We start from the raw sequence: 24,897 nt of genomic DNA, 5'->3' as shown, positions 1-24,897 counted from the left end.
CTTTAAAGTTTACATCCAACATCAGCCAAAAGCAAATGGATAAAATGAAATTGTGTCCTATGGATTCAGATAATTCCTCAGTTTGGGGAATTCTAGGTATGGTACCCATGCAAACCTAACTGTAACCTCCCAAATGGATTTAAGATTCTTATGGAGGAAGACAACATTATGCCCGTCATGTGGAGTCACTGAAAAGTTCAGAATGAGTGTGGTTTCCAGATCACGAGGCTGCTCTGGCTGGTGACAGAGGTGTGGTAAGTGTGCTGAATGCCAGGGCTTTGGAGAGAGCAGGGCCACACCCTGTGCGAAACCCTTGATGACATCAAGAGACAGGAAGGAACTATAAGCAAAGCTGGTCAAGGTCAGAACAAAACTCCAGGCTCTTCTGTGGCCTGGTCTGTCCTCAAACCTCTGTCCTCAGGCTCCCTGCAGCCTCCTTCTTTTATCCTCAGGTGGGGAGGGATGCAGCTCTGGGGCCTCTGTCCTGTCCTCTTCCCCCAAGGGGCCAGGACTACCTCCATCCTGTGCCATAAAACACCTGGATCCTCTGTTCCAGGTGAAGAACAAATTATTGTAATTATGGGGTGTAACTTAGTTACTGGGCATCACATCTTCCCCTAGTGTGCGCAGGATCTGTGCGTCCGTTTCAAAGGAAAAGACAGCGACTCTGGGAAAAGGAAGACTTCTGCTGAAATGCCGGGGGCTGTGCCTCCATAACCACCTGAAAATCTGCAATATTGGCAACGTGAGCAGCGGCCTGACCCAACACCCCTCTACCTGGGATCACCAAAGTGTGTCCCCACAGGCCCAAACCCTTCTCCAGCTTGGTCAGCCTTGCCCCGGCTTTTACCTACCCAAGTCTCCATGTGGCCTTCTTCCTTATGGTGGCCACAAACCCAGGTGACCCTTGAAATGAGGGTAAAATACACATCGAATATGTAAAATTGAGTGTGAAAAAAATAATGTAAAATAACTCAAAGATCTTTGCCATTGCTCGCCCACTGAAATGCTAATATTTGTAGATAGATGTATTGAGTTAAACAAAATGTATTATTAAAATTAGTTTTACCTATTTCTTTTTACTTCTTAAAATGTGGCTAATACAAAGTTTCAAATTACAAATGTGGTGTGAGTTTGTAGCTCACATGATATCTCTGTTCTAGGTGTGGGTCTTCAGAGTTTCCAGGGACCTTTGCACTGGTGTGCTTTAAGAAAAACCATCCTTGGACGATATTGTCTAAACTTTTTAATCTTTTTATATGAATATCAAATAGTTTCAAATGGCCTGTTAACAAAATCTTGCATTTTTAAACATTTGTTTTTTAAAGAATGATTGCGTGTATCCAAAACAAAGCCATTGCATAGATGATGGGACAAGTGTAACCATACCAGGTTCAGTGGCTCCCAGACCTTTGTGTCATGAACCCCTATTGATCACTGGACAGATGTTTATCATGTGCCTACCTTTCCAAGACTCTGATGGGAGACCTGAAACTATACCTGAAGGAAACAGGAAAAGCTCCAAAACATTGATCAGGGCAGGGATTTCTTGGGTAGGACCCTGAGAACACAAGCAATGACAGCAACAAAGACAGAATCATGGGACACCAGAACTTCTGCCCAGCGAGGGCCACAGTAGTAAAAAGACAGCTCCAGGGATAGAAGGAAACATCTGCACACCATGCATCAGAGGAGAGGGGCTAGTGTCCAAAACATACCAGGGACTCAGCCTACTCAACAACAACGAAACAACCCCATTTTAAAATGAGCAAAGGACTGGAATAGGACATTTCTCAAAAGAAGAATCACAAATGGCCAAAAGTGATATGCGAAAATGCTCAACATCTCTAATCATCAGAGAAATGCAAATTAAAACCACAATGAGGTATCAACTCACACCTGTGCCACTGGCGGTTATCAAAAAGATGAAAGATTAACACATGTTGGCCAGGCTGCGGGGCTCAGGGAACCCTGTTCACTGTTGGTGGTGTTGCAAATTAGCACAGCCATTGTGGAAAGCAGTGTGGAGGTTTCTCCAAAAAAAAAAAAAAGCAAAAGTAGAAACACCACATACTCCAGTGATCCCACTCCCGGGTGGACCCGAAGGAATGAAATCGATATGCTGAAGGGAGGTGGGCCGCCTCTTTTTAAGACACCATCATTCACAGTGACCAAGATTTGGAAACAAAGTGTTCATGGTGAAAAGGGTGTGTTTTAAAAACATGGTATGTACACACAACTGAGTATTCTTCAGCTACTAACAAATAATTAAAAAACAGGAAAGTGTGTCACTTGTGACAACATAGTCAAACCTGGAGGACTTTACATTAAATGAAATAAAACACACAGAAAGACATGTCTTATGTTATCTCATGTTCAGGTGGAATCTAAGTCAGTTGAGCACACAGAAGTAGAGACCAGAGTGGCAGTTTCCAGGGGCTGAGGTTGGGGGGTGCACAAGGAAAGGGGAGGGAAGAAGTCTGTGCCAGGCTCCAGAAACACAGCTGATAAATCCCATGAGTGTTAGGAACACATGAACACACACTTACAGATTTACACAGAAAACTAGGCTCTTGAGAATTTTCTGAGGCTCATCTGTGAATGCTAGAGTAACAGTTTCTAAATCTGAGAAGAATGTATAAGGCTTCAGGACCAACCAGACCCGCACTGAGTTTAATGCAGGCATCACTAGCCCCTGAGCTGTAGTTTACCTTCTCTAAGTCCCAGTTTCCTCATCTGTAAGAGGAGGAGAGAGGGAGCACAACACAGGATGTTGTGAGGATGGGTCACAATGTATAGAAAGGCCTTCCGTTCACATCGTAGGTGTTTAACAGGTCATAGGCTTCATTTCTCACCTTGCCTTATTAGGAGGCATCTGAAAATTATATATGAGAGGACAGATTCTTTACCTCTAAAGCTTCCTTTGTGGATCAAGGTCTTAACTTCTAGAGTAGCCCTGTAGCTTGGTTGCTAAAACAAAAATAAGAGTTTGGTCCTCCAACCCAGCCATCGCCTTTTATATAAGATGATCTGAAGGCATGTGTGGGGCATACAAACTGCCCTGGAAGAGGCGCTAGGCAGTGTGTGCACACCTTTGCACAAACAGATTTGTGTCTGTCCGTCTTACAGATGGGCTTCTGTTTGCAGGGAACTGTTTTGTTTTTAAAAACCATCCTCTTAATATACATTTCTTATAGGCCATCTCCAATAAGAATATGCAAACTTTGGGATAAAAGTAGCCTTAAATGAATAAGAACAAGCCAGGTGCGATAGCACACACCTGTAATTGAAGCCACTCCAGGAGAATCACCAGTTCAAGGCCAGCCTCAGCCACTTAGCAAAGCCCTCTCTCAAAATCTCAAAATAAAATTTTAAAAAGGGAGATGTGGCTCAGTGATTAAGCACCCCTGGGTTCTATCCCTGATACACACACACACACACACACACACACACACACACGAGTAAGAACATAGTCTAAGAAGCCACGCTATTCCTATGCTGCTTTCCTTCCAGTGCCAAACTCGGATAATCTAGTCCCCAGATCACCAGGTCAAAGGTAGTTGCTTACCAGCTATCTGGAGGCAAGCAAGCCAGCCCTGTCCCCACTTCACAGACTGCTCCCCCCCACTCAGAAACAAGTTATGTATGGTATTTACGTACATCTGTGTAGCTGGGCATTTTCCAAACACTTCTTGGAGAACATTAAACAGGAAATTGATGCCACAGGGCAAATATTCATTCTTCCCATCCTCTCTCACAAAAACAAGTACAGATTTGCTGTGGCTAGACCGACTTCCTGCAGTGTGCCGCTGCTTATTGGATTTTAACACTAGAAAGAAAAAAATACATTCTCTGTTTCAATTTAGAGCATGTTGAAAATGGCTAAAATGCACAAACAAGAAAGCTTCCCTGGCGAGAGCACTGAAGTACAGAACCCAGTGTTTTGTAACATCAGAAAATGCAAAGGTTCAGACTGCTCCTCATGCCTGTTGATGAAAGCCACTTGGTGTCACATCAGATGCCTTGACCTTGGTTTAAGCAGTACGCACGCTGGTTTTCAAATGGAAAAGTCTTCAAGCATTTGGGCCTTGTGGTTCTTCATGGAAGGCAGCATGGTTAGTGGCCTCCTCAGCATCAGAGTCTCCACATTCGCTTCCTTATCAGCGCCGAAATGAGGTTCTGAAAAAAAATGAAACCTACCTCCATCCCCAGCAATGGGGGATGTCACTTAGGCTAAATTACTCAGTGCATTATTTCCCTAGGCCAGAAACTTATTCAAAGTGGATATGTAGCCTAAATTCACCAGTCAAAGTCAATCCTGAGGGAACTGGGAAAGTAGCTCAGTGGTCGAGCGCTTGCCTAGCACACACACGGCCTTGGGTTCCATCCCCAGCTCTGCAAGAAAAATACATAAATAAATCTTGAGGGTTTTGCTGGGAAGGGCAAGCACTCTTTCCTGATGGAGGAGAACACTGAAGCAGTTGGCAGTCACGGTGGTCATCTCAGGATCATGATGGGGAACAGCTTGAAGAAAAGCTAGTATGAGGGAGGACAGAAGAGAGAAACGAAACTGGTCCCAGATGTCATCTTTGGTTCTGGATCAAACTTTGGCTGAAGATCTGTCTCTGGGCCATTTAATAACAAACTATTAACTCTCCAATATTATATAAGCTATCTTGATTTAGGATTTCTGAAATTTGCAGCTAAAGCTTTGAAACTGCCATAACTATCTGTTGGAAAAAATTCACTAAAAAAGAGGATAAGGATAGGATGTTATGGACTGCATTTAAGGTCAACTTCATAACTAAATAGAGAAGAGCAACAAACGACCATAAGCAATAAAAAAAAAAAAAGAGTGATTAGTGCTGAGGGAAATCCGAGGAGCCAAAGCCTCAAAGTGATGAGCAACCAGAGGTGGGAGGAGGTCACCATGCCCGTCTCCATGTGCTGGCAAAGGTGGTGACCTCAGTGGCAGTGAGGCCCCCTCATCTAAGGCCATTCTCACCTCCCACCCCCTCAACTCTCAGATTGAACTATTTTAGCCCCGTGTGCAGCTGCAATTATCGAAATCATTTGACCTCCATTCTTGCCGATGGCTTTTAGATGGTCTGTCTCAAAATTACACATCAACATCTCCATTTTGCAGATGGGAAAACTAAAGCCCAGAGGCCCCAGGTCATCCATACAAAAAACAACAGCGGACTGAAACTACCTTCCAAAGCCCCTTGTCAGACCACATGTGCCATCCTGGAAGGTTACTCTGTTTGACACATGGTGACTGGGGTCCTCTAGGAGGAGGCCCTGAAGAATCTGACATCTGGATGGTCCCTATCACGTGCTTCCCTCTTCCCTCACCAAGCAACCAGCATCGGCGTTGTGCCAACAGTCCTTCTGACTCCCAGCAGCAGTGCTGCATGCCCTGACCTGGCATCGTTGAGACCCTGACGCCCCTGGTCTCTGAGGACAGCAAAGTCCAGGAGTGGGCTCGCTGAGTGTGTCAAGGAGCAGGGTCCTCCTCACCAGTCTGAACACACGTGTTGGGATGTGGGTGCTGGGAGGGCATGCCTTCCACAGGGGCCTTGACCCCCAGTCTGAACTGGAGGCAGTAGAGCAAGCAAGAGGCAAGACCGTGGCTGCCTGGGGTTCTTCCTACACATGAGCCCCTTCTTCCCTCAGCTGCTGCGAGGCTCCCTCTGCTCGGGCCTGTACTGGGTACACCTCGCTGCACATCTGAAAAACTCTTTCACCTGCTCGGCAGCCAGAGTGACCCAGTGACCCAGTGTCTCAGCTTCATCCAGCAAACTGTCCTGAGTGCTTGTCCCATGCTGGCTCACAGGGTGAGCGCTCACCACGCCACACGCAGGCACCTGGAGAACGTGGAGTGTGGAATTGTCAAGTCGTCACATTATGTAGATTCCTTGTCACATTATGTAGATTCCTCTGCCTGATGAGATCCGGAGGCCTCAGGTTTCTGCAGGAGAGGAAACTGTTAGAAAAAGGGGTGGTCAACTTTGGGGCTACTAGAAGTGGTTTGTGGCTGGCCCAGTCTCACTGAAAACTAGAGCACAGGACAGTGTGTGCTGAATCCCGCCACATGGTTGTTGCCTGGGGCTCATGCATTTATCTTTGCTCTGGTGAGTCCACAGTCGTTCCTGGGACTCAGCTGCTCTCTATCTTCATTTGTTTTCCTTCCTTCCTTTTCTAACTTTCCCCCCAATCCTGTTTTTTTTTTTGCCCTCTTGACTCTGAGCCTTTGCACAGTGTGTCTCTGGGTCTCTGTGCTTCTCTTCTGCCTAAGGCCTACTTTTTGTCCATTCAAGGACTCCAAGAAAGAAGATGTGTGTGAGTCCGTCTGTTCCTGTCCAAGCCTGAGCAAATATCTGGGCCTCTGAACCTCAGGCCCATCTGTCTGAAGAAAACTTAGAACCAGTGGGGCCACTGGAGCAGGAACAAATAGCAAACTCTGACCTAACCACGGCCATGGGGCCTACATGTGACAACCCTTGACAGGTCCCCAAGCCTCTCCTCACCCATGAGAGTTCCTTCTTACTTGTTTAAGCAACAACCCTCTCTCTGACCAAAAACAAAAACAAAAAAGACTAGACTGGCCAGAACAGAATGTCAGGTCGCCATGTATTTGATGGTAATTTGAGAGCACTAGCAGGTTTGGGTACTCAGCGCTGGAAGCAACATGTGAAAAAAATAAGGTAGCCAACATGACCAAGCTCGTAAAACATGGTCTCACACAGTTAAGACCTAAAGATTGCTGTGAGTTCCAGATGTGCCCTGAGGATGATTTGACTGGCGGTCACAGGGAGAGTTCCCAGAGGCACGGTGCTGCTGAGGGCCTAGGCTACTTACCCAATCCTCTCTTCACACTGGAGAAGCCTACAGAAGTTCACTGACCAAATAATTAATCACACCATTAGTGACAGAGCCCACACCTGGAGTGATGATCAGTGAACTGCCTGTGTATGTTTTTGAGCTTGTGATGGGTTTCCCCGCCTGGAGCTGAAGTAGAAAGCATCCAGTGCTCAGAGTCTCTGCTGATTGTCCCAGCAAAGGTAGACGAGGACACATAACAAAGCTGGAACACAAAGGCCTAGAGAAAGTCTATTGTACCCAGAGGTACAGGGTGCAGTGAAGTCTAACAGAAAACAAGCAAAAGTAGGTACATTTGGAATTACAGATTTATTCTCTCTCCTGCCACCAACCAGCCATATGCGCTTAGACGGCTTCTGTCAACCTCCTGGACCTCAGGCTTTTCATCTGTCAGAAAGTAAATTAGACCAGAGGGCCACTTAGGTCCCATATCCATGTGACTCCTCCAGTTCTGCCCGCTGGGGATGACAGTGTCTATTAGGGGTAAGCTCAGTGCACCAAGAGTCCAAATCCAGCTGATGTCCATCAGCTGGACTGAGAATTGAATAGAGTGTCCTCAAAACTCTCTGAAGACCAGCAGACCCAGGCATGAACCTGGCCTTCCACAGAATCTTGGCTTAGATTTATTACCATGTCCTATTGCCATTTTCATTGTTATCAGAGATTTGTCCAAAATTACCCAGGGAGGCATTTAAAATCATAACCTCTCAGAGAGAAAAAACAAATCTCTAATATGCACCATATACAGAGACATTTAAATATTTAAGCATGTTTTTCTTCTAGTGAACTAAAAATGAGGAAGTGAGATGACAATTATCAAATAGAGAGTAGGGTTTTAATGTACTGTTTAGGCAGCAAACGTCAATGGATGAATCCAGAAAATGGACTGTGTGGAGAGAGGGTTCTCATGGCCATGCATCTTCTGGCCACCTCAAGGCCACCACTGAGGGTCAGACCCAGCACCCCTCCAGAAGACCATTCATGCAAGTCTGTGGGCAGGGCCTCTGGAGTCTGCCAAGTTGCACAGAGGTCCCAAGAGGTCTCCATTGCGTGACATCCTGGGGCGTGCCAGGTGTGCTGAGTGGCCTCACAGCAATCTGCCTGTAGTGCTAGTTCTCATGGTGTTTTAGAAGAAACAACTATTTAAAATAACTACATAAACAAAGTTATTCCAACTGGGCAAAGAAAACATTTCTTTTCCTTGATGAGCTTTCAGTCAATATTATATCCAGTTGCTGTGAACAGCTGGGAGCAAGACCCACCTGGATTTAAAGCCTTGTGCACCTCTACCACAAGCAGGGAGCTCAAGAACACTGCTTATCCTCTGTGCCTACTAATTTCCTCATCTGTAAAATAGTTCCCATGTCAAAGAGTTTGGGTGAAAATAGAATGAAATGAATTCATATTTTAAAGAACCTAGAACAACACCTGACCCAGGAAGCACTAAGTATGGATTTGTTAGTAAGTCAGAGTACAGGCCATCTTAGTTCAGGGTGCTTAACAAGGAGCTGTAGATGGGTGGCTCACCAACAGCGAACATTTAGTTCTCCTAGTCTGGAGGTTAGAAGTCTGATCAGGAGGCCGTGGTTGGGTTTAGGCAAGGGCCCCTTCTGGGCTGCAGAACTTCTGGCTGTATCCTAACATGGTGGAAGGAGGGCTTGTGAGCTCTCTGGCCTCTTCTAAGGCCATTAACCACTCACGAGGGATCCCCCATCAGGACCTCATCATCTCTGAAAGGCCTCACCTCCGAATACTACCACTCTGGGGTGGGTTTCAACATAAAATAGGGGAAATACAAATTCCCAGTATTGCATGAGCACAAATGTATTATCATCTACTGACTATTCCAGTATATTCTATTTGTTATGCAGGGTGTTGTATTAGCAATTCTCTATTTTCACCTGTACATCTCACTAAAATGATCATTAAACGGAGGATTTTTTAAAAAATAATGTATTGAGAATTGCTTAAATCTTTCTCCAAAATAGATTAAACATGAACTGTATGAGTCTACTGAATGATTATTGCAGTGGAGATGAATTATTATTTTAGATCTTAAAAATATGTGATCTGGGGGTGTAGTTCAGTGGCAAAGTGCATAGTTAGCATGCTTGAGGCGCAGATGTCTATCTCTAGCACTCAAGAAAATTAATTTTACTAATAAAATAAATGTGTAAGTCCTGGAATTCAAGCATAAATTGGATTGTCAAACAAGGTGAAAAAAAAAACACCCAGATAAGGTTTCATGTATAGGTTTCATTTCTTCTTTCAAAATCATAAATATAAACTATTTTCATCAGCAAACTATGACTTATTTCACTACGAGAATATATGAACTCAGAGTTCATTCTCCCCACTGATTTGAGATTTATTGCACAAGTAGTAAACAGCAGTGAGGAAGGAAATGCCACAAGCAATCATACCCCAAAACACCAGCTTGCCTTTCTTTGCTCCTGTCTATACTGAGTCCAAAACGGACTGAGTAAAAAAAACACAACAACAAAAACAAAATGCTCTGTGAGCCTCGGTCATCTGCCTGCTTCTCTGGTCACACTACATAATCCTCTGGGTGGCCTTCTGTCTGTTCAGGAAATATATGTTGAGTACCTCAAAGGTGCCAGGTGCTACTTCAGGGGCTAGGAACACGGTGGTGACAAGACAGACCAGGCCCCCAGCCCTCAGAGAACTTAATTCTGGCCAGGAATAGACACTTAAACCAAATAAGCAGAATAATCTCAGGCTTTTGGGTGAGAGACACTATGGGAAGATAGGAAGTCCCCTCTGAGGATATCTAAGCTGATGACATGGTGACAAGGAGGTAATAAGGCCTTCAGTGAGCATCAGAAGCAGCACGTGCCAAGGTCCTAGAGTGGGAAAGAGCTCAGCAGGCTGGGGGAAGCATCAGGAGGCCACTGGGGCTGGGGTTAGTAAGCAAGGACCTAAGAGGGAGGCGGAGTCAGCTTAGTAGGACCCTGAAGGCCTTAGTATGGAATTTGGATTTTATGCTAATCACAGTGAAAAGCCTTTGGAAAGTTTTAAGCAGAGGCAGCACATGGTCTGTCTCACTCTCAGATGACTCTCATTACCTAATGGAGAGTGAATTACCAAGAGCTGAGAACGGATGCAGAGATACCAACTAGGAGGCAGCTTCAAACTCAGAGCAAAAGAGGATGGTGGTGTAGACTGAGGCAGAGCAGATGGAGAAAAGTAACAGATTCAAATATTTTGGAGGTGGTGCCTACAAACTGCTGAAGAATAGATGCAGCAGGTAAAGGCAAGGAAGCATCCAGAATGATCCAGAGCCTAGTTTGTCCTTGTCGTCGTTAGTCAACTGGTGTATGATGGTGCTATTTACCTAGGCTGGGACAAGATCATTTAGAATGAACTCAAGGGTGATTTTTTATATATGTTCAGTTTGCAGTGTCTATTTGAAGTCCAACTGGAAATGTCAGGTATGCAATTGGATATTTGGGTCAGATCAGTTCATCTATATACGGGGAGTCATTAATGTGTAGCAACACTGAAGGGCATGGACCCAGAAGAGAACAAGGAAAGACAGAATAAAATAGAAGACCAGGTCCTATGGCATTCTGGCATTCAGAGGTTAGGCAGAGATGAAAGAGCCAGCTATAAAAACTCAGTTTAAAAACAGTGTGATGTTTCCAAAGCCCAGAGTATAAGGTGAATTTAAAAAGAGAGTTCTCCACCGTGTTGCAGGTCAAGTAAAATGAGAACAAAGTAAAGGCTGATAGATTTGGCAATATGGAGATTTTGGATGATTTTTAACAAGATCAATTTCAGTGGAGTTGTAGCTATCGAAGCCAGATTGGGGTGGATTGTAAGTCAATGGATTCAATGCATTTCCAGTAGAATTCCAACCAGGGTGCTTCTTTAAAATTGACAACACAATTGTAAAATGCATATAAAAAGTAACAGGCCAGGGGCTGCATTTGTAGCTCAATGGTAGTGCACTTGTCTAGTATGAGTAACATAAAAATAAATAAATGAAATGAAGGAATGTTGTTTATCTACAACTAAAATAAAAAAAATTTAAAGGAATAGACTAAGAATTGACAAAGCACTATTAAAGTACAATGGGGTATTTTTAAAATATCAGATGTCAATATATTACAATCTAAGGTAGTTAATGAAACATTAATATGTGGGCAAAGTATGTGGTGTAGCTTTCAATAAATGGCACAATTGTTTATCCACAATGAAAGAGTAAAACTGGATCCCTAACCTCACACCATTCTGAGGTATCAATTGCACATGGATTGAGAATGTAAAAGAACAATTTTTTATAAAAAATTTTTAGAAGAAAGCTTTATGACCTCAGGGTAGAGAAGGATTTCTTAAGTAAGTTACATAAATTTCTAACAATTAAAGGTAAGACTGATAAATTTGACTATATAAAAATTAGAAGCAACACAAATAGCCAATGACCAGAAAATGGATTAATAAATCACAGAATATTCTTAGAGCATATGACATTAAGTATAAATGAATGAGGCACAGCTAATATGCAATGATATGGGAAAATCGATTCCCACACATAGGGTATAATATCAAATCTGCTAAGATCCAAACCAGGAATTATGCTGCTTGGGGACACACACTCTCCCAGGTCCACCTCAGGGAATTGCTGCAGCTCCCAGTTCACACAGGCTCAGGGGCACAGGCCGTTTGCAAGGCCTGCAGCTGGGGAGTTGAGGAATAAACTTTTTGTTCTGGGACTTCCTGCGAACTGGCTCAGGAAGTCTCACATTCATGCACACTCCCCACCCCAGGTTGGGCCCACAAATGGAACGGAGGAAAAAACACAGCAGTACTCTGGAATCTGCTGTGGTCCTTGGTCCCTCCTCTCTCACTGAAGCCTTTCTTTTATCCCAGGAGACAGGAGCTTGCCTCGTGCACCCTATGCTTAGAATAAACCATGGCCTCTGTTTCTGCACAGCCGGCTCTTGGGCTTTTGAGACAATTTTTTTTTTTTTGTCTCAGAAAGCCAGATTTTGAAAATCAAAAAGGCTCTCCCTCAGGCTATTTTGTTTCCCTAGGGACTTAAAAAACTATTTTGAAATTCAGAAATCCAAGCAATGACTTCTTTGTTCTGTGCTGTACCCAACACTACCCCTTCCCTGTGACAATAAGCCTCAGATTCAGTCTGTGTTTAATGTCCATCAGGGTGAAAGCACTCTGGATTAATGAAAGGAAAACTACAAGAGACATTTAAAATTATTATCCTGTTTCCCCCTCTAACATGAAATTCTCTCTCCTTGACGAGGAGTCCCCTTGTGTGGACCCAATTATCCCTATCAATAGTTTCCCAATACATTTTGCACTGTAGCTACAACTTCCTTCAGTACCTATAATTTGAGCTCCGAAGCCACCTCTGTGTACCCTGCTTTGTTGTGTGATGCAGGGTGGGACTGGGCAGACCACCTCTCTAGGCAATAGCATTGCTTTTGATTTCTGTCAATAGGAGGCACTGAACAGACCAGAGGCAGGAGAGGATGGGGGACTTGTCCTTTCTATCTGCTTGCGGTTCCTTTAATGTCACCCAGCAATCACCCTCCCTGCTGACAGCTTTAGCACTGCCAGAACTAGCTTCCTCCCACCTTCCCTGGCTGGCTGAGGCCCCTCCTCTGGGGCCTGAGCTCCACTCTGTGGTGCCTCCTGGAGCCTCCAAGTTCCCACAGCCCCAGGTCCTCCCTCAGATTCCTCAGGCCTGGGGAATGGCGGCTGCTTCCCAGCAGCTGCTTCCTGTCGGGCTCACCCTGTGGTGCCTCTTCAGCTCTCAGGCTGGCAACCAGTTCCCTGCGTTGGACTTTCCCTGCTGAAGTCCATAACTTTTTCTTAGCTGAGTGTCCTACCTGTTGTGAGCATGTCAGAGGGAGGGTTTGTATTTTATTTCTCTCTGCCACACCTGTGAAAGTCCCAGAGAGTACACATTCAATAGTGATCCTTGAACCAACAATTGAACACACAAATGAATGAACACAGGGCCAGGAATGTGTCCGTTGAATGCAGGAAAACGCTAATACAGGCGCTGTCATGCCTTGCCCTGCTCATCCACAATGTAGGCCAGGCCGCTCCCTCTGGCCCCTGCCTGCCTCTGCGGCCCCTCTCCCTCACCTCTCATCCTGCGGGTTCACTGTTCCTACTCACACTCTGGCCTCTGTCTCCACTGTGCTCCCTTCCTGGATGCCTATTCATCTACTGACTCCTCTGCTGCACCGTGGGCTGCTGGAAGTACTCCTTCATTTCCACCACCCAGGAGAGCCCCAGAATATGGCAGAGAGTAAGGGCATAATTATTAAATGAGCACTGCAGTACGGCTGCTTTTTGATCTTTGTGCAATCTTCTATGCAGGTTAAATGTCATCTCTAGCCTCTGTCAAGGGACAGAATGCTCCATGATCTTGGGGCAGGTGACTGGAGCTTGAGGAATAGAAACTAAAATTAACTTAAACCATCATCATCAAATCAGACCAAAGCTCTTTTCACTCTTCACTTAGAAACCTCTGAAAACAAAGGAATATCTTGATGCAGAAAACAGAAACACAGTGAAAATTTGCTTAAGTGGAAGTCCCTCGATTGAACTTGGTTTTCCTAATTGGCTTTCATTAGGTGATTGGCGATACTTCCCAACCACACTGGATATGCCCGTTATTCTTTCCTGCAATGTTTCTGCTCACTGTAATTTCAAATAGGCTTGGAATTTCCAAGTCGAAGGAGGGAGGGGAATAGAGAAGACATTAAGAGGAGATTGAGTGATGTGGACATTGAGCTTTGAGAAAGAAACCTCGCTAAACCTGTGTCCTCTTCCATAATTGAGCAGAAAACCCCCACAGCCCTCTCTTACTGAATTTCTATGGCCTTACGTGTTGTAGTCCTGATATGCAGAAACCTCAACTAAACTCAAATTAGCTTCTGGCTTTCCTGGGTCTCAAGGACAAACAGCATGGCCTGACTCCCTCCTAGGTACCCGTCATCTTGCATTACCCTTTACAGACTCAAAAATAATGATAATAACCCAAAGAATGTAGCTGCTTGTGAGTCCTCCCTAAGTTCTTTCTCTCCCTCATTCATTATGATTGGTATGCTCTCCTTCCTCCAAATCTATGTGGAATCTGACTTGAACTCATTTTGCACTCTTTGTTGACACCCAGTCCCAAAATAAATCTCTCACAATCTGCAAAATACAGTTTCCTCTAATCTAGCAGATCCACAGGGCCTCACCAGTTAATGGAAATGAATGAGCTCTCCTTGCAACTTATCAAGACTGCTTCTAATTTTGTATTGTTGCTGTTGTTGATTAACCTAGAGTTAAAGAATATCCACTTCAACTTGGAGAAGTGGCTGTGGGCCACACTGTGTGCCTTGGGCTCAGTTTGCAGATAATAAAAGACCACAGCCTCCCTCGCACTTTCAGGTTACCCACAGCTTATCAGAAAACAGGCCTCCACCCAGCTCCACATTTCTTTTACTTTCAGCCAACCAGCTCCTCCAACTTCCTCTCTCCAAGAACAGACAGCTGTATATAAGATGCGTCTAAGTAGAAGCACTCCTTAGGAGGCAAAGGGAAGCCCCAAGCTTCTGTTGTGTTCTGGGCAACCTTCATCTTTACTTTCCAACAAGGTTTTGTGAGAACAAGTGATATATTACTGTCCAGAAGGGGAAATAAGGCACACAGTCAGTGCTGCCACTCTCTGCAGAAGTGACCAGAATGGTCAGCATGGGAGGAAAGGTGCCATTCAAGGTGATCAGCCCTCTTTCCCTGGCTCCTTGGCTGGGGGCCAGCACTGCCAGGGTCCAGGGTAACTGGGAGGGATTGTTTGGAAGGGGAGGTAGAGGTCACCCATCAGGGCAGCCCATATTTGGCCATCTCAGCACTTTAGAGGTGGTGTTAGACATTGAAGTGATGAAAATCAGACAGAAATGCTCAGCAAGGGCAGCTGGTCGCCATTAGGAAAGCAGATTCCCCTGGTCTATTCTCTGGGTGAATTCAAGTGGAGAATGTTTCACAATGTCCAACTGATATGAATGCTTTGGAGTGCTTGATCCAGTAAGTCATGACACAATGCAGTGTATATTTTTAATACAAGCCAGAGTTTGTCATTTAATTAGAGTGCTGCTTAAAATGAGTGCAGTGTTCTTTAATCATAACTATGGCCTCAGCTAAGGGCGGCATTTGCTTCTCTGTAAACACATTCGACCAGTTGTTCAGTCACAGTCCACAAACTTAATGGACCCTACTGTGTGCTCCTCTGATTCTGACTCACAGTCCTAATTCTGAATTGGAATCTCAGTAGCTTGTAGTCACAGGTGATATTCCACTAAACCCACCAAGTCACCCTAATTCTGGCCTCTCTTGCCACATTAATTTTTAATCCCAAAATTAAAACTAAAATTTTATACTTTGGGATCATTTCCTCAATCAGTGATCTCATATTCTGTGGGCTGGCAGAGAGAAAATTGCCTGGGTAACTTCTACTACTATTTTAGCAAAATGAGGAGTCTTATCTCTAGAGATTGAGTCTTGTATGGGAGAGATGGAGATCTCTTTCTACTATGGGGGAAATGGCCAATAAACAGGTGAATAAATAATTGAACTAAATAATTTTAAGTGCTTGGAAGAAACCCAAACAGGAAGCTACAATGGAAACTCATTGGCAGGGTAAGGGGTAACTCTTCAGGGTGGTCCTGGAAGGACCATCTAGGAGGTCACAGTTTAGACCTGAATAAAGAGAAAGTTCCCAGCCAGGAAATTCTGGGACAGAATCTGAGGAGCAGCAAGGGAGCTCTCAAGGGGAGAAGGCTAGTGTGACATCAGGGCAGCCGGCTAGAGGAGACCAAGAGGTGTGCTGAGGAGATGGGCAGAGCTGGACCACCAAGTGCTGCAGACACGGTAAAGTACAGTTGGAAACACAAATGGCTTCAGCCAAGAGGTCAGTAGGACTCATGCCCCAAATTTTTTATTCTGATGATTTTCAAGGAGACAAATGGAAGCAAGAAGATGAGCCTGGAGGAGTTGAGGCCAGAGATCGGTGGCTCAATGTTGGCAATGATATGTGGTCAAGTGGATGAATTTGCAACATTTTGGCGGCAGAACCGCCAAACTTGCTGAAGAATTCTATATGGGGGTGAGGAAAACATCTAGGTTTGAGCAATAAAGTGGACAGTAGTGCTGTTTACTGATACGTGCAATTGGATTCAAGGCAGAAGAGAGGAGTGGCTTAGAGATGACGGTGGGGTCAAGAATTCTTTGCATTTCTGTTATATCTAAAGCTTCTCAGACTGGAGGTTCAAGGCTGGAGAAGTGAGTGTGATTGGTGTATAGAAATTATTAAAGCTGTGGGAGGAGAGAGAAAGGCAGCCCTGATGTGGGCCAGGCGGTGGCCCAGGAGAATATGTCAGGAAACAGACGCAGCATCTAAGGTGCTCATGGGGATCTGAACCCCAGGCATAGAATATATTCAAGAAGGGCTGGAATGTGGCAGAAACACGCTGGAAGCTGCAGAACTGGGCACCCTGACTTTCTGCTGTGGTGAAAATAAAGGCAAAACTCCATTTCATCGGACTCAGCAGATATCATGGAAAAGTAAACCAAGAACTTGATTCCATGAGGGTATTTGTGACAAGTGACTGACTCTGGGGCTGATGACAGTGTAAGCAGTTCTTCAGGAACTGTGCTTCACCTCAGTGAGGGGACATCTGGATCCTGAAGTGGCCAGGGTAGGTGCATCAATCATGAGGAAATACGATTTCCAGAGTCCTGCTCAGGAATACTGGGTCACTTCCCCGTGGCCCACACGGAAGCTGAGGATGGGTGGGAATCTTCTCTGTGGGTGTGAAGGTTCAGGGCTAATTCTACAGACAGGTTGGTCTAATCCAGTCAGCTCTGAGTACCAAGGCCTTTGGAGTCTTTAGGGGTGGCTGTCATGCCCATATGATAAGTGAGGTGAGCCAGAGCTCTTCTCAGGTCCAGGAGCCTGAGAGTGGGCCTGGGCTTCAGAGCCAGGCCTGTCTGTGTTGGAATCCCTCTTTATCTTTGCTCTGCCTCTTTCTGGCTGTGGATCCCAGGATGGGTTCTCCAAGGTCTTAAGCCCCAGTTTCATTGTCTGAAGTGATGACAAGGTTCCACAGTGTGTGAGATCTAACAAGGTGCCTGTGCTGGGAGACTGAGCCTGCCCCGTGAGCAGCTAGGAGCTGCTGGGCAGACTTTGGCCTCCTTTCTCTCCTATTACCTCAATAGCTTACAGTCATCAGCTACGTTCCATGAAAACCCTCCAAGGCATCCTGATTCTGGCCCCATTTTCTGCATTGTTTTTTTTTTTAATGCAAAAAATTAAAACTAAAATGTTTTTGGTGATTTCCCGAGTCTGTTGATACTTTTTTGTGAGCTGGCAGACCGCAGATTTCCCAGACAACTTCGACTGCTATTTCAGCATGAGAAAGAATTCTGTTAGAGAGCAGCATTCTTTCTGGGTCTAGTTAACTTCCTCCCCATTGCCGCTGTGCTAATAATCTCAGAACTTAAATTCTAGAACACTTGAAGAACAGGGACATTCCCTGTCAACAGCTTGCCAGGTTTCCCTGTGGTACATGGTGTAGTAATTTGTCACAGAGCCATTGTCATTTTTTTCATATCTTTTATTGATTCAAGTCTGGAGACCCTGATAAGCACCCAACATGGTGCGGACCCTGGAATGACCACAAGCGAGAGGGACCTAGTCCCTGCCCTCACTCCTGCACATACCAAGGCTCACTAACTTCTTCCACTAGCAGAAAAAATGGCTTTCTTTCTGTCCTGCATTCCCAAGAGGTCTTTAATTCAGAGGAAACACAGCTTAAGATTCCTGGAATTGCCTAGAAATATGAACTAAAGGTTATTGCCATCTTTTCCCAGACGGCTTTCTCTTTCATTGTGGAATAAGAGCTGCTTGCTTTGTGTATGCATGTTTTGAGTTACAAAAACAATGTATGCTTATTTTAAAATGTCTTAATCTCCCCTGAAATGGGAAGCTTTTCCTCCTTACTAGAGGAGAAGCCATTAACTGCTGGAACTTAGTGTCTGTACTTCCAGACTTTTCCCCAGGCAGATACAAGTATGTGCCTCTGAATGTCCACCCCCCATTCCCCAGTGCACACATGGTGTTTGGCTTGTTTTGTTTTTGCAAAGACAATACCAGAGCTACACACTGCTCTGTACGTTGATTTTTCACCCAGCAATATGTTACTGTTTGGGTGTATTAATGCGTCTACTAATGGGCTGCACAATTGCCACGGCATAAACAAATTATAGTTTATCTGTTTCTTTAATCATCCTTCTATCGATAGAATTTTAGGTTGTTTCCAACTTATTGCTGCTATAATTATTTAGTAAATACCCTTTTACACATGCGAGCTTCTCTAGGGTAGAATACTGGGGGTGGAATTTGTAGGCCAAAGGGATTGTGCATTTTAAACTTTGATCATGTGAAATTGCCTTCAAGAAAGGTGACATTGAATGTAGGCTCCTGCCAGCACCTTCTGAGAATGCTCTTTTCCTCTCTCACTCTCTAATACTGTTATCATTCTTCATGTTTGTCAATCTGACGGGCAAAAAAAAATGGGGTTTCATTTTCGTTTGTGGACTTCCAGTTTCTACTCTGACATGTATTACACAAAAAAAATTATTGGAGGCCTTTGTTTTGAACTGAGCTCCAGCAGGCGGCCCCTACAGATCAGATCAGATCAGAATGGAGTTGCTTATGCTAAGTGCTACTTAATCACACTGAAATGTCAATAAAGCAGCTAGATTCCCAAAGAGACCAGTTTTTTCCTGAAAACAGGAGATTCTAGTACACCTGATTCAGAATCACAAGGAATACTTCTCCTTTGGTTTGACCATTACAGAAAGAGTAACCTGAGATTAACACATTAGCTGCTTTCCCCATATTATTATATTTCCTTGTCCACATTTTATAAAACCCAGTATTCTGTCATTGCCCAGTGGGAGCTCTGGGTCTGTTTTGTAAAATGACACCACCCCAATTCACAAATTGCAAATTAAAGTTGATTAGATTCATAACAAATTTTGTTGTGATATTGTCTTTTGACATATGTAGAAAGACTAGAAGTCACCATTCCCATCCTTACAATAATAAAGAGCTAAACAAACTAAAAACCAATGGCCTCCCTTAGATCTGCTGCAGAACTGAAGTTTCTGAACAAACCCCACCCTGAGATCTGGAGACAGGTGCATGGAGCAAGAGACCCAGAAGCCAGTGAGTGACCGTGGGGCCACTTACTGCACTGGCCATTGTGATGGGTTTCTGGAGGCCGAGTGGGGACAGTGAGAGACATCTGGGGCCCCAATCATAAGGGGTTCTCCCCTAATTTTGAGGTCTTGACCTCCAAGAATGCCTGCAACTTGACTGGGTGAGGATCTCTTTGAGGCCTGGTAGGGAGTTGGAAAGAGTAGCTACAGATTCTACCAGATTCCTCTCCATAACAAAACAGAGCAACACGACTCTGCAGGAGTAGAGATTTCACCTTCATCCTATCTAGGGAAAGGGAGTCCCACTCAACTCCACCCTTCCTGGCTCACCTAAAACAAAAAACACAAAATAGTCAGCCAAGCCTGGGGATAGGAGTGAGGTGCTGAGGGTGGGGTTTGGGGTGGTGCTCAGGGAGGAAAGGCAGAGACACCTGTGGTGGCCACATACAAGACACAGGCCCATGAAAACCTGACAATCAGGTTTTAGAACACATCCCCTGCCCTGTATTTGACCACCACATTAACAAACCTTCAGTGGCTTACGGCTAAAAGAACTGCAAGACCACACTCCCCAAGTGACAATACAAAGGGAGGCCAAAGCCAAGACAGGAGACAAAACCAAGGTCACTGGAAGAATTTGAATCCTGTGGAACTTAATACAACAAAGAGTCAGTGAAGCCCAACTCCAAGTCAGATTAATGTACATCCCCACAGCATGGCCTTTCCCTCAGTGCCTGTCACGAGTACATCCTGTCAGCTTTCAACAAAAAGTACAAGGCATACTAAAAGACAAGAGAAAGTAGGCTGAGGGACAAAGGGATCATCAAAACCAGATCGAGGTGTGGCACAGACGTTGGCATGTTCAGCCGAGGAATCTGAGACAGCTGGTGAGTTAATGGCTCTGAAGGAAAAGCAGACAGCCTGCAGCACCAGGGAGGGCTATTAGCAGAGAGCTGGAAATCATTAGGATCAGAAGGCAACCCTAGAAATGAGAGACGAATGGGAACCCAGAATGCCTTCCATCGGTTCTTCTCCTGGTCATGGCCTCGGGAGGAGTCCATGAGTCTGAAGACAGTTCCAAACTGAAACACAAAAAGAAAAAAAAAATGGAAAAATCCAGAACATTCTAGAACCGAAGACAGTATCAAAAGGGGTTACATGTATAAATGGAATGCCGAAAGGAGAAAAGAACGGAAAGATATGATCGAATATTGTTCAGTGTTGTCAGTGTTGCCCTGGTAAGTGAGATCCTTAGACATATAGGCTACATTTCTAGCATAGTCAATGGTGGCTTAAAAGGACTTTGGTCAATCTATCTATAAATGTATGTGCTTGAATATGTCGTCCTTAAGTCTCTCAATCCTTTGGTAGGAGGAAGCTAAAGGATGTTCTGCAGTGGGAGAGCTAATGGATTATTTCACTCAGAGATGAGTAATCTTTTCAGGACATGCGGGGATGAGAGTAAGAGATACAGAAAACAGGAATAAAATAAGAATAAAACCACCTCCGGAAAGCAGACATATGGTACAGAGTATTTTTTACTATAAGGTTTGTTTTGTGCCGTAAATTCCTACATATCCTCTCTGAATGGATATATATTTATCCCAGGGAAACAAAGGCTGTTAATGGAATCATGGCAGCTTAGTCTTAAGTGGTATGAGTCATGAAAAAAAAAAATGAGTACAAAATCATTCAGAAGGTTCTCATTCACCAAGAGCTGAGCCTTCCGTGAGATTTAGCTTTCACACCCTGAGGTGCTTGTATGATCACTAGGATTGCCGCTGGGCCTCCATGCTCTCCTACATGAGGATCTCCACAGTGGCTTGTCAGCCACATGCTGCCACATGACTTACCTGACCCGAGTTACGACATTGAGTCCACACTGTACTCTGAAAGGCTGTAAGACCATCAGCGTCCCTCCCCAGATCCAAAGGGACGTTTTCCAGATGGAATGGAGACAGATTATTCCAAGCACACTCCTGCCTTGTTGTGGCCTTGGAATCTATTCTCTGACCACATTTAGGAAGATTCTGCCTGGAAGATCTTCCCCCAAATACCCAGAGGAGTTGCTGTCTCCCGTCGCTGTTGTGATGGCTGAGCAGCAAGGGCCAGAGTCTAAAGAGAGCCCAGGAGCTCACAGAATCTCTTCTGTGTGCCCCGGCTGGGGGTTTTCAGTCCCAAGTAGCTAAGCATGCCATGCATCTGGAATGCGAAGCAGGCCCCAGAATGTTCTCAGCATGCTGCAGCTCACTGTTTCCCCTCTTCTACAGAAGAAAAGCTGGAGTTTTTTTGTGTTCTCTGATTTTCCAAAACCCATACAACAAATATGACAGGGGTGGGGAGATAGTCAACAGGACCTTCCCTCCTGCAGTCATCCTGGGCATGAGCCACTTTCAGACTGGGCCTGTGCTTGCAAAGCTCTGCTCTGCATCTCACAAGGAGCCTGCAAAAGGGCCTGACATGGAGGGTCGTGATGGGAAAAGGGAGAAAGTAAACCTGAAATCAAATTTTAGTTTAGGCCCAGAAACAGCCTGTAGCTGACCAGACAAGCAGAGAATTCTTGCCCTCCTTTTTTTTTTTTTTTTGTCCCTAAAGCCCTGTCTCTTTAACAAACCATGAAGAAACACAGCCTACCCAAAGTGAGTCACAGAAAATCTACAGCTCTCCGCCTTTATTTTTAAATAACACGTCTAGTCATAGTATGGAGACTCATAAACAGTATATATAACTGTAAAAATCCAGGCATTTAAAAAAAATGTGTGGCCTTCGTTCCTGAATACCAAGGAAATGTTGAGAGCTATTTATTTTTGAATACAGCATTATTTGGATAGCAACCTTTGAAGGTTTTCTTTTACTGGTGAGAGACAGTGATTCATCTCGATGAGACAGGCTTGGTGATTCTCTGAGCGGTACAGTCAGGGACACTCGTTAGCCAACACTTTCCCTTCTCAGAAGCCAATTAGTTTTGATGGATGGTTTTTATCAAATGCTTTCTAAAGAAACTGCAATGTCTATCCTGAAATTTTCCCTAGCAGGAATCTATTTCAGACAGCACCCATCTGAGCCCAGGTAATGGCTTCTCATTTGTGTGAGGGCCGCTGTCCTTTTGCATTTGCTTTTCTATCGATGGCCCCAACCGGGCTTGTCCTGGGAGCGCAGGAGCCACCGCTCTGAAGTGCCCCCCAGGGAGTGAGGCAGATCTGCACAGAAGTGATGTGGGTTCCCGGCTCTGAAACACATGTAAGCACGGAGCACTCTCTCTGCTCCTCTGTCTCACAATCAGTGGATTTATTGGGAGATTGCTGACATAAAGATATGAAGCAAAACATCTGAATAGAACAGCTGCACAGAATTTGGACTTGTGTAAACGGGTCTGACATCACACATTCTGCATGTGAGTTCCGTGGAGTCTCCATGTGGTGCTAATACAGTAACACGGCTACAAAGTCCCTGCGGCTCACGGCGGCGTGATGAGCTCCAGAGCTGAGGGAAGGGAGCCAGGAAGGCCGCACCATTGCTGAATGGGCAGGCTCTGGGCAAGGTCTCTTCTCACTGAGCTGCTTGGGGGATTGGAAGCCCTGCTGGGCTTTCTACCAGCACTGAGCTTCCCGCGGGGGATGTTGGTGCTCACTACCTCTGAGTGGGTAGGAGAGAGAGCTCTCACAGTATTCTGCCTTACTCCATGGATCAATGGATGTGGGAGGGTGGAGGGGTGATGGGCAGGGTGGAAATCAGCTTGCTCCTTACAGCCAGGAAAATGCAGGTAAAGAGGACATGATGTCAGTACCCAGTGCTGGGAGGCTGGAGTCCTGTCCAGGGCACACGGTAGCTCTGGTCAAATCAGCAACACCACGCTGCCCCATGCCTGGAAGCAAGGGCCACACATGTTCTTTCTCTTCTGCAAAAGACATGGGCTACAGGCATTTGCCAGATAGTTCTCTGCCTCTCTGACCTAGAAGAAAATTACAGTCTTAATTTTTTTAAAAAGATTCAAGGCCATACAATATATGTTGGCCAACTGACCACAAAGAGGAAGACCTGGGGAGAGATTTAGAGAGCACGGCTTTCCTTATTTGCTCAAAGTGGCTGGGCTGCTTTCCTCACCAACAGTTGCTAGGATCAGAGCACACAGAAAAAGTGTGGGGTTGCAAACACAACCGTCCGATAGATTTTCAAGGTCGATGAACTTATGAAATGTAAGCCATTTGCTTGAGAGAATCACATGTGATTATGTCAGTGGGGCCCCTCGTATTTTAGAGCGGCACCTGTCAGCTACGGGTGATGTTACATCCCAGCTCCGTTGGACCTAGGATCCATTCCAAAGAGATCTATTCAGAAGCACTGGATTTCAAGAGTTGTGAATGTGGAGATGGAGGATCTCTGGACATAGATGGGATTCCCAGGGTCTAAGGAAGAGCAGCAAGAAAGAAAGGAGGGTTAGGAGAGAGCTCAGTTCAGGAGAGCCACAAAGAAAGTGCCACAAAGCACACACAACACACAATCTTACCTAGCTACTTTTTTTCCTCCAGTGGAAGCTATCTTTAATTTTCTTAAATGAACTAATTCAACAGAGATGACTGTCAGAGAAGGAATTCTAGTCTTCTAATCTGCTGGGGCCCGAAGTGGTGGCTTAGATCCACCGCTGCTGAGATCAGAGCCTATTTTGGAGCTCTATGCAGGTTCTAGAGCTTTCTCTAATTGCCCCAACTGGAATTAAACCAACTATACAGCGTTAATGAACTGTGCGGCCACATCCGCCTCTGCCAGGCACACTGAGCCCAATGCTTGCTGTTTGGGCCACACACTAATCACCTCTCAGGTTTTCTGCACATTCTTTCCCAAACCAGGCAGCCCTGCCAACTCGTCAACAGAGCATTTCATCTCTGAAAACCAAGTCACTTTCTCTTTTTTTCGCCTGAGAATGCCCACAATCACTCTCTCACAGACCCAGAAATAGAAGCATGGTCATTTTTATTGCCTCTTTAATTTAATGGGGGAGGGTGTTCTGTAAGCTAATATGTAGCTTCCTTGGTGATTATAGTACTTGCAAGCTTCTCTGGTTTAAACTGGAGAACAGAAAATGTCACCATTCTCAGCTGGTAGGGAAGGAAAAAAACATGCAGGTGGATGGTGTGAAATTTTAGCAGACGAGAAAGAATTAATCCCAAGTGCAGCGCTCCTCTGGTCATTTCCTGCTTGGCTTTGCCCACTCCATGTTAATGCTTGAAAGGCATGCTCCAGCTGAAAGAGCGTGCATGAACTTTGGGATCCAGCGTCCCTGCCCTGCCACTTTTAGCTAGGCCATACCTTTCTGAGCTTGGGTTTCTGCACCTGACGCTTGGAGCTAATGGTACCTGACTCAAGGTGGTACCACGAGGGTGAAATGGTGATGGGTACAGACGTGCTTCACCTCACTGTGTGCTCCCTGCTAGAGCGGTGTGGCCTTGAGCCAGCTACTTAACCCCTGGCCTTGGATTTTTCATCTGTAAAGCGGGGTTAAAAGTAGTACTCCCACCCCTTGAGTTGTGATGAGTATTGAATAAATTAAATTTTATAAAGTTTCTAAAATACTGCTTAACTTTAAATGTTTTCTGTACTTTTTACTTATTGGATAATACATCTATGATTTATGTTCTCAGGTGAACTTCACTGAAGGATAATTTAAATACAGCAGAACTGATATTTGTAACTCAATTATCACTGAGCACTTTGTGCCAAGCACTAAGAAAGGTGCCCTATGGGAATTTAAAT

At 44.9% G+C, this 24,897-nt stretch overlaps 1 long non-coding RNA gene across 1 annotated transcript in view; it reads right to left on the bottom strand.

Moving 5' to 3' along the window:
* Positions 1 to 24,897, bottom strand: part of LOC124084535 (uncharacterized) — a 52,373-nt gene that overhangs the window by 10,237 nt on the left and 17,239 nt on the right. Inside the window, exon 2 of the long non-coding RNA XR_006849131.2 lies at positions 3,661 to 5,971. This is a non-coding gene — a long non-coding RNA (uncharacterized LOC124084535). The remainder of the gene's footprint in view (positions 1 to 3,660; positions 5,972 to 24,897) is intronic.

Source organism: Marmota monax, unplaced genomic scaffold, assembly GCF_021218885.2.
Source record: "Marmota monax isolate L192 unplaced genomic scaffold, Marmota_monax_Labrador192_F-V1.1 WCK01_AAM20220418_F8-fsc00022, whole genome shotgun sequence".
Classification (NCBI taxonomy): Eukaryota; Metazoa; Chordata; class Mammalia; order Rodentia; family Sciuridae; genus Marmota; species Marmota monax.
Note: the sequence above shows the minus strand (reverse complement) of the source record. Positions and strands in the feature narration are given on the sequence as shown.